The following is an 11257-nucleotide window of genomic DNA, read 5'->3' as shown; positions in this document are numbered from 1 at the left end:
GGATCCAAGTGTAGGTAGCGACTAGTGTGTTGCGCCAATGCACAGAGCGAATGTGTGGTGTCTGATACCGAACGACACCATCATCTGTCTAATTTGGTTTGCTGTTGCCCTAAAGCGCCTCTTCGCTACATTGAGTGATGGTACTGATCAGTTTAATCACAGAGATTCATCCCCAGCGGAGGGAAGCAGCAGTTTGCTATTCCTCACTTGTTACCGGTGAATAGATAAATAAATATGTGCAGCCAGTACCACGATAACAACAACAGACATCATAACGCAGCCAATATGAGTTGATCGAGATGATGAAGTGCTTTTCAGGGCTGTTTAGGTGTTTATGAGTCTGCAGCTTACTTTCATGCATCTCTCTCTCTCCCTCCTTTTCTCACCAACAGACACTTTGATGTTATACTAATGGCTCCATTCCCATCATTCCTCTTCTGATCACTTCAGCAAGCCCTACTCCTGTAATTCAGCCTCTCAGCACCAAACACATTTCCACCATGACCAAACATCAGCCCTCACCTGGATCAGACCATCACCATTATCTGAGGACAGGACTCATCTATCAAAAACATATCCAACCCCTTTCTGCTATCACACACACCCTCTAAAATGTAGGGAAAATGGATCCTCCTAGTCATCTGCATTTTTCTAACCCTAACTGCTAACTGCAGTGTGCTTGCGGCATTTGTTTTTAACTCGATGCGGTGCGGACGCGGCTGGAAAAACAAGCATGTTGCACCGAGTGCTCATCGCGACAGTGTTGCTTCCGTTATAAGTGCGCATACCGCGCACCTACATTTGAAATAATGCACTTGAGCGTGCAAAAGACGCGATATGTGAACCGCCCCTAAGGGTGTTAAGTCTGTCAATTTTTGATTGTTTTTTGTTGTATCGATTTTGTGCTGTTGCATGATGGTGCATGCAAATTTAGCCGAACATGCTAGGTGCTCTGCGTGTCATATTAAAGATCATATTTAGGAGTTTTTCAAACTAAACATCACAAAACTTATTTTTTTAAGTATAAGTTTTAAAATGTATTTAAAACAGGGTGTCAAAAGTTGAGCTACAAAACAAGTAAAGCTGTGGCTGAAATCGGTGATAACACGAAAAATATCTGCACTTAATTAAGCCTGACACAATTATCTCTCTTGTGATTTAATATTATGGTCAGTGTTCACTTTCAAATAATAGAAAAGAGATTCCTGAAACAAATGATTTAAGAATGGTGAGGTGTTTCTGTATCTGAAATTAATACAAAGATAGTCAAAGTAAGCAAGCAGGTATTTCTGTGAAAATAATAAAGCGCAGTGTCTATAAAACCATTCATTTCAGTATTTTTCTTGTTATAAATTAATGTTTAAGAAATTGTATATAAAGCTTTTATAATTTACTGTTACGATCACAAATTATATGGCATTTGTTGTTGACGCGCTAAATCTTAAAATTAAATAAGATCGCTGAACAATAGCAGGCAGGATCACATTTGTTATTTATGAAGCTTTATTTAAAAAAATGTTTTGTTATATATTTGTGTCATGTCCTGTACATTACAGCATTAAAATCACCTCCAACCCATGCACACACACATAGATGATTTTACTATCAGTCAACTACAGGCAAGATTTGAAAAATCTGATTTGAATATGTAAATCCTTAGTCAAGCGCACTCCTAACTTATACTGTATACAGGACTTTGCAGATCGGGCGGCCGCCTAAGCTGGGAAACCTTACCACCTTAACAAGGTTGTCCAAAAAAATATGTTTCGTTGCACAAAAGGCTGTCAAGTGAATCTCGGAGAATAGCGCGAACGCGCTTTACACCAGGAGTGGGCATGTGCGCCAAACGGCCGAAATGTAAAAAGACGTGGTCTGGACCGTCACTGTCTGGAGGACAACTAGCCATTTGCTAAAATATCTCGGAGAATAGCGTGGACGCACTTCACACTGCGAGCATGCATGCACACCACACGGCCAAAATGAGATAAAGACGTCCGTCATGTCTGGAGGATAGCCATTTGATAAAACACGTGTCCATGAGAACTGTAAGTGGACTTATGTTTTGGGTTTATTTAAGCCTGTTATTGTATTAGTCTATAGTTTTTGCAAATTTAAAGTAAGTTAGCTGGTGATTTAGTTATTTGAGCAACCTGCTAGCTAGGTGTCACGTGCCTGTTGATTCGATATAATTGTTGAGCGCTCTTGCTCACGTTATCTATGTGCATTATTTACACTCCTTTAACTTCTTCCACCCTGAAGCTATTTTGGGGATTTTCGCCTGGATTTGGCCTACCCAATTTCAAAAGCTTCCCATACCCACATGCAGAGGTTTACATACAAATGTTTGGTATCATTTTACAGGAAACCCTTTGAAATTACATAAAACACTGTTGAAAGTGCTAAACATGGTTGTATGTGATGTCAGTCCTCTAATAAACACAAAAATAAATAGGCGCTTTTTGATGTTTTTTTTCTAAAGTTTTTATTTAACCTCTTAAACCCTGAGGACCCAGTCCCGGGTACAAAATTTCGTATTTTGACTCAAATAAAATATTCATTTAATCTTTAATGGTCCATCATGGACCCCAGTAACACATATTAGATACTGTTTGAAAGCTTAGACTCTCTACTTTCTCCAGATATGCATCACTTTGAGAAATCTTTTACTGTAAGAAAGTTATTTACACTTAATTTACACTATCACCCCCCCCCCATAATTTTTTATATGATTTAATATTCACATATTTCATATTTTTCAAGTATGACAAACATGGGCAAGTCTTATATCAAATGAAAGCTCTCATTCTCAGGAATAAGGCTACAGCGTTATTTTTGTTCTATTATCAACACATATCCAACAATAGTTGAATGAATAATAAGGTAAAAAATCGTCTTTTGTAAACATATGGGAAAATTGAGTGTGGACTGCCTCAGATAGCACATATAGCCACAAATGATACACCATCTTTTCTCTTAGGTCCTACTCTAAAAAATGAGTCCATTCCCAGCATTTTCTTAGGTTGTGTGCATGAATAATCCCTTGTTATTTATTATATGTCCAAAACAAAAAATTAATATTTATATGAAAAATGTATTTTCGGACACTTCAGTAAAATGAAAATAACTTTTGAATGCGACATGCTAAAGAGATCATTCTTTTTTTGGGTGTTTACTGTCTGCTGCTGGTAACAACCAGAACTGTCTGCAGTCTGCTAGAGCACCCAGAACCAGAGTTATACACTATCAAAGGCAGTATTTACAACATATAAAAAGAAAATTTGGTGTTTCATCATATGAAAAACAACATAAATAACACTATTTGTCACAAACAGCAGCTTTTTATGTAACTTCAAAGGGTTTTCTTTAAAATGATATAAAGCAATTGCATTTATTCCACTGTATGTGGTTATGGGAGCACTTCAAATGTTTTTAGGCAGAAATTGTATACAAAAAGGGTATTATTCCTCCCATCAGTTGGAGTAAAATAACTTTTGCATAGATTATGATAGAGAAAAAAATATTTTTTCCTCTGTAAGCTGGCAATTGCTGGAATCAAACAAAACTGTCTGCAGGGAGCTGAGGCACTCAGGGCCAGAGTTATACACTTTTAAATAAAAACTTTAGAAAAAAAACATCAAAAAGCGCCTATTTATTTTTGTGTTTATTAGAGGACTGACATCACATACAACCATGTTTAGCACTTTCAACAGTGTTTTATGTAATTTCAAAGGGTTTCCTGTAAAATGATACCAAACATTTGTATGTGCACCTCTGCATGTGGGTATGGGAAGCTTTTGAAATTGGGTAGGCCAAATCCAGGCGAAAATCCCCAAAATAGCTTCAGGGTGGAAGAAGTTAAAAGTGTATAACTCTGGCCCTGAGTGCCTCAGCTCCCTGCAGACAGTTTTGTTTGATTCCAGCAATTGCCAGCTTACAGAGGAAAAAAGATTTTTTTCTCTATCATAATGTATGCAAAAGTTATTTTACTCCAACTGATTGGAGGAATAATACCCTTTTTGTATACAATTTCTGCCTAAAAACATTTAAAGTGCTCCATTAACCACATACAGTGGAATAAATGCAATTTCTTTATATCATTTTAAAGAAAACCCTTTGAAGTTACATAAAACGCTGCTGTTTGTGACAAATAGTGTTATTTATGTTGTTTTCCATATGATGAAACACCAAATTTTCTTTTTTTATGTTGTAAATACTGCCTTTGATAGTGTATAACTCTGGTTGTGGGTGCTCTAGCAGACTGCAGACAGTTCTGGTTGTTACCAGCAGCAGACAGTAAACACCCAAAAAAAGAATGATCTCTTTAGCATGTCGCATTCAAAAGTTATTTTCATTTTACTGAAGTGTCCGAAAATACATTTTTCATATAAATATTAATTTTTTGTTTTGGACATATAATAAATAACAAGGGATTATTCATGCACACAACCTAAGAAAATGCTGTGAATGGACTCATTTTTTAGAGTAGGACCTAAGAGAAAAGATGGTGTATTATTTGTGGCTATCTGTGCTATCTGAGGCAGTCCACACTCAATTTTCCCATATGTTTACAAAAGACGATTTTTTACATCATTATTCATTCATCTATTGTTGGATATGTGTTAATAATAGAACAAAAATAACACTGTAGCCTTATTCCTGAGAATGAGAGCTTTCATTTGATATAAGACTTGCCCATGTTTGTCATACTTGAAAAATATGAAATATGTGAATATTAAATCATATACAAAATTATGGGGGGGGTGATAGTGTAAATTAAGTGTAAATAACTTTCTTACAGTAAAAGATTTCTCGAAGTGATGCTTATCTGGAGAAAGTAGAGAGTCTAAGCTTTCAAACAGTATCTCATATGTGTTACTGGGGTCCATGATGGACCATTAAAGATTAAAAGAATATTTTATTTGAGTCAAAATACGAAATTTTGTCCCCGGGACTGGGTCCTTAGGGTTTAAGAGGTTAAAATAATGTAATTAACAGTGGAAAATAATCATTTATTTTTTATTTTTGGGCTATCTATCATCGTTCGCCAGACGTTCTACAACATCTGCTTTAGTTTGTGTTTATTAACCCTTTAGTTTCACTTCATCACACAGCTATTCCCGTTAGAGGTAAAAACATTTGATTAATTAATAATCTACTAGGTGTTCCTTTTCTGTCATAGTTTCTTTAAAATTAAGTTTTATTTGAGTGTTTTAAATAAAAATATTCAAATTTTCATCATGACGCGTTGGTTTGATTGCCACGCCCCCAGACCCATCCACCCCGCACCCACCCAACCCTACCACCTTAACTAACAAATTTTCTGCGGGAAACCCTGATAACATGTTAGGCCTATTTTGTTTATTAGACTATTATAGTAGCACTTAAGCCTTTTTCTTCAGAATTGTGTTTTCTATTCTAAAAAAAATGCTTAAAAAATTGATTTCATCAAGAGTTGTGCAGCTTTAATTGATTTACACATTTCAGACAGCACCCGACTTTGGTGCGTGTCTGCGTGTGATGGACAGCGTGTCCCAACTGTGTCTACCTCATCATAATCCTGATTACCTTGTTCCTGGGTCTAACTTCCCTCTGGCAACCTGGGGCTGTTTGGATCAATACCAAACCAACACAAACAAAAACACATTTTGATTCCAATCAATAATGCAAAAGAATCAAAACACATTTTACAACTACAAGAGTGATCTTTAAATAAAGTAGGACAGAGAGAAAGATGTAACATGAAAAAGGACCCTGGAAGTGAGGGATTAAAGAAGAAGAAGATTGAAATGTATTAAGGAATGACCAAAACTTGTGAAGAGATGAATAGAGCATGAACAGGGCAGGAGTGAGGAAACTGAGAAGTATGATTTGAGAAGTAAGGATGAAGATGATTGCAGTGCTAACTGGCAATGTTGGTGCTATTCAACACGAGGAGGAAAAACAGCACTGAGTTCCATCGATAAGGTGGTTCAGGTGCCGCTTAAATTAATTGACTGCCTCACTCCATGACCCAATGTCCGCCATCCAAAATATTTCATTACCTTCCACTACTGCTAGAGGAAACGAGTCCAGCTGCAAAGACTTGATACCACCAAAATGTTCAATACAATTTAATCCAGTACATGAAAATCTATGATGATTCACACACGTCATTTGTCTTTTCACTGTTCATTCAGAAGAAAATGAACAGACTTTTTTAGGACAAAATAGCGTTTTTAATCCGAAGACTTCAACATGCCACTCTATTAGGTACACAAGTCAATTGTGATTAATGCTGATTTTGTGTGCTAAATAAATTATTTAAATAGGGAGGTCGGCACTTGAATAACAAATACTTGTGCAAAATTTAAATCATTTTATGTTCATAGGCTTCACCTGAAACAGGTTTAATGCAATTTGTCCCACTAACTATAGCTAAACAACCTAAAAACAAGTTATGACAGCTCCATCATTCATAACGACAATGGCATCATTAATCATTTCACATGCATCATGAAAAGCATATTTCAAGTGTTAGTTAACAGACAGGTACAAAACGAACCACTAGTCTCAAGAAAAGCAATGCAATTGCAGGGCAGAAGCATTAAAAGAGGGATGCGCTAACAAAGAAGCATTTTCAGCATGGTAGTAAATTAGTACATTTAGCTAAACCTAAGCAAACCAACACATAGCCAACCTTGTTTTTATCGGTGCAATGAATAGCAGTGGTTATGAGACTCAAGCACTGTGTTAGGCATTCTTTAGGTCAGAAATATGGCGTCAATAATGTAAAAGCAAATTTAAGATGTACGGTAAGCCTGCTGTTAGTGATGGAACAAGTGAAACCTGAATAACAGATGAACTCTCTTACCACATCATCAGTAAGTGTTCTGATGTTTAAGTGCTATAAACAGTGGGAGAAAAAAGACAAAGAAAACATGATTAGAATAATATCACTTGAATCCTTTGAAAATGGCATTGCAGTCGAAGTGCTGTAAGTGACTTTCAGTATTTCACTTGATCAGTAAAGTAAAGGGATTTAATTTCATGTCAAAGACAAAAAAGAAACCCATGCACCTGAAATTTCATTCTACAAAAACTCACAAATAACACACATTTAGAGCTGGAATTAACATCACATCAGAGGAAGGCAGAAATGCTGACCATAAAATGTCTAAAACCGTCAAATGTCTTTTTCTACGCATTTCTAAAGAAGATGAGAACAGAAGATTAACGTTTAGTGTTTGTTTCTTATAGTCCCTTACAGTATATCCTTATAGTATATCAGTCCCTCCAGGAAAACGCGATTATGCGATCGCATGATTCAACGCATAATCAGCCAAAGTCCGCATATTTATGGTGGGGAAACATTTTTTTCAAATACTCCGCACTTTCGCAGCATAAATTGCAGATTTCCGTGCACAAAATATGCGGGGATTGCATGTTTTCATAATCCCTGCATTTTCGTAACAAATCACATATCTTAGCAGAAAGTTCCCGCAATTTCTGCAAGTTCCCGCAATTTCATCGCATAAAATTGCAGAAATATCCAGCATATTCCATCGCATTTTTTAAGAAAACGTGACACAAGATGAAGGATTTTGCCCGCAACAATCACAAAAAAAACAAAATACTGGAAGGACTGGATAATTAACCTAAATTATCTTGCATGTTATTTCATTTAGATGGTAAAGATAAGTTTTGGTAGCTTTTTGTGTAAACTGAATCAAATTTAAAAATAATGTGGAAAAACAAGTTAGGTTAGAATAACAAATTAAGTTAGAACAACTTTAAAACAACTACTGTATGTAACTGCACTAAAAATGCAGTTATAGGGCCCTATAATTTCCGCGTTCACGGAATCGCGGACGGAATCGCGGAATTGGCTAATTAACACGGAATCTAGTAGGAACGCGGAATTTCGCGGAATTTTACATATTTTGAATAAAATTATGTTTTTGTGTGGGAGACGAACGTATGTCTGGGGGAAATGCAGACCGGGGGAAGTAAATCTGGGCGACACGCCCCCTCCCGTCATTTCAGACCCCCTCCAAAACACTGAAACCATGGTGAAGCGGCTCTCCACGACTCTGCTTTCGTCAGCGAAAAAATTAAGAAATTCGACGCTAAGCACTTAGTTCCGAAGGTCTCACATGACTTTTATGTGACCGGAGAACTGTTATTTTGGAAGTTTTGTCAACACTCTGTTCACGGTGAGCGCAAAGATACATGCACTCTCTCATCCACGTCTGTCTCACTGTCACAAGCTCTCGCATCTGTCCGAAGTGCGAACACAAATCCTCATGTATTTGTTCAGTTTTATGCATTTCAAGCGAGCTGAGGCAAACTAACTATCCCTCGCATTTAAAATATAATCATCTGCATCATGGCGCCGCTCTCTGTCTCTCTTTCTCTCGCACGTGCAAAGAGCTGCGTGCTCATGCTGTCCTAAGTCAGATCACTATCCTGTGTATGTTTGTAAAGTTATATGCATTTCAAGCGATTGTGTATAAAATATGGATCGCGTTCCGCTGGATTGATGTGTTTAAGGCACTTCTGAAGGAACCACTGCTTTGACACCTTGTTGTAGCCTCCTGCAACAACACTAAACAATGCATTGAATTGAGTTGTGTGTGTGTGTGTGTGTGTGTGTGTGCGCGCGCGTGTGCGTGTGTAAATGCATCTTTTATAGTCAATAAGTAATCCTGTTATCCAGTTTTTTCCCCCAAATCATTTACATTTTAATCATTAACATTAAAGGCACACTCTTTTTATGACTAAAATAACTGTAAAGGCTAAAAAATATAATTGCCAAAAATTAAAACGGATAAAACGGAATTTGCAAAAATTAAAACGGAGAAAACGGAATTTGGGAAAAAATAAAACGGAATTTGGGAAAAAATAAAACGGATTTTATAGGGCCCTACAGTTACAGAGTCAAGAGGTAAAAAAAACTTCTAATTTAATTCTCCATATCCACCACTTAACAATTACTGTGGGACCTGAACACAGTATTTCTTGCACATTAAACAACAATTAAAAAGAGCGAGACTTAAAAATAAAAACTGAGAATTTGATTGCATGCAGTGCCTTTTTTTTAAATGCTCGCCTCTTTGCCGTTACGAGCACAACATTGCATGCTGTCATCCGTGTAAAAGACAAAAAAATAATTATAGCGGATTGTAAATGAGAAATGTTCCTCTGTGACATGTGAATGTGCAAATCTGCAATTGGAATGTCTGCATGCTGGATTAATCACAATATTAAACCCATCTGTTGCTTTGGAACAAGTTTTGTGTGCTGAAAAAAACTGTGCTTTTGCCCAGGAAATGCATGTTTTACAAATATTGTTTTGATATTTTACTTTGGATAACTGCTTTGAAACAATTGTTTGCCCAATCTAAAAAGAAACAAATCAAACACACAACCACACATTTAGGCTCTTGTCAGTCCTCCATTTAAAAGGGAGAACTAGGTTATTTAACTGTAGCCCAGCATCCCTCATCATGCAAGTGGTTAAATAAATACCATCCCAGATGGCAGGCATTACAATCGGTCAAACTCGAAACATTTTCACAACCTTCATTTAAACATTTTCATGCACTATTAATTCCGATAGATATACACGTAACAGTCAAAAACACACACACACAGCAGAGTTCAGTTATTGGTGGTTCAGCCAAGCATTACAGCTATCAGTTTTACTTCATTAATGGAGTCGAAACAAATGTTCATGCCCCGCTGTAAACATGGAGCACTGGTGATCCATCAGAAAGCCTGTGCATGGGAAATGATCTTCATTAAAGAAATGCAGACCTCTAAAATGAAACCCCTCAATTACTGAAGCATCGGAACCAAACGAGACCTTTTGGGAAAAACTCAAAATAATAAATTATTATAAGTAAATCTTTATTTTAGCATAGCATGTATCTACATATTGAACCTTACTATGTCAAGGTTTACAGCACTATTAAACAGAAAATATTCTTCTTGCGAATAATCATGCCTAAAGATGCCAAATGCACTTTTCTTTAACCCTATTTTTTTTTTTAAATTTAGCTGTTGATATGAAGACTTTTAAAATAAACACTACAAAAAGTAATTGAATAAAATAAAACCATCAGCATCAGAAAGCAAACAAAAATTCATAAGGATAATCTCAGAACATTCTCTCTACCTGTCAGTTACTCTGACCAAATTTGTTTTAAAACATGCCTGACAGAGAAAAAAAATGAATAATTCAAAACTTTGCACAAACATGCAATTTGTTGTCATCCTTAATTTAACTGAGACAGTAAATACTCCTTGCGCAACTTGGCTATAATTATGTTTTCATTAGAATTATCTAAATATCAGCTGGTCCTTTCTCCCATGTACTCGGTTTGGCAAACAAACACAATATAAAAAATTCTTGAACTGGTAAACATTGACACTTGCTCAACTTCCACAACTAAGCTAATTAAAGAAACCCTGCCATTAAACTTGCCAGGTTTAAATGAACAACTACCCTAATCTAAATTACCAAATTAAATTAACCCCTCCCACAATTTTGTTAAAGGGGCTAAGAAACTGCATGTAAACAAATATCCCTTCTTGGATTGTCGACTGTTTTGTCATCACTTTAAATGTGGAACATTTTTGAAGCAGTGATAAATATGTAATGATAAACCTTTAGGTCACGTCATGAGCATGAGGGGCTTGGTCGCAAGGATTAGCTTTTCCACAGAAACACAAGTAAAAAAAAAATTATTGAACAATGTTATCCTTCACAGCCTTGTCAAACTAAATATGTCATTTCCGTCAAACTAAATATGGAATCTACAACCAACACTGTCTTCCAAGCAAACACAAAACAAGAGGCAACCAAGTTACCTTTTTCATTTTAATCAGAGTTTTCGTCTAAACCAGCTGCATGCAATTTTCACGAATGAAATCTCCGCCCACAATGAGATCTTATTCAAAGAAAATTCTACGCATAATGGATAATTTACTTCAGAGTTTGTTTCCTATTTTCAAAATCTGATGAACAATCAACTGCATTTATATAAAGATTCTGTATCGGTCACAGAATATGTTTTGATATATAATTTTATATATATATATATATAAGAGATTTCTGCCTACACCCTCTTCTGAATGGCTGTGATTTTTGAAAGATTTTGTTGGGTCTAGTTGTTGCATCTGGTCTGGACAAATCGTTTGCCACTGGAATCTCATTGCATCGTTTCTAGTTAGGACAGTGTCAAATCCATGTTTTACAATTCTTCCTCCAGGTCAC

The 11257-nt window shown here is 36.2% G+C and overlaps 1 long non-coding RNA gene across 1 annotated transcript in view; it reads right to left on the bottom strand.

The window, feature by feature from the left end:
- Window positions 1-6985, bottom strand: part of LOC141363520 (uncharacterized) — an 18792-nt gene extending 11807 nt beyond the window's left edge. The window contains exon 1 of the long non-coding RNA XR_012369012.1: window positions 6851-6985. This is a non-coding gene — a long non-coding RNA (uncharacterized lncRNA). The remainder of the gene's footprint in view (window positions 1-6850) is intronic.
- Window positions 6986-11257: the final 4272 nt, after the last annotated feature.

Source organism: Misgurnus anguillicaudatus, unplaced genomic scaffold (genome assembly GCF_027580225.2).
Source record: "Misgurnus anguillicaudatus unplaced genomic scaffold, ASM2758022v2 HiC_scaffold_59, whole genome shotgun sequence".
Taxonomy (NCBI): domain Eukaryota; kingdom Metazoa; phylum Chordata; class Actinopteri; order Cypriniformes; family Cobitidae; genus Misgurnus; species Misgurnus anguillicaudatus.
Note: the sequence above shows the minus strand (reverse complement) of the source record. Positions and strands in the feature narration are given on the sequence as shown.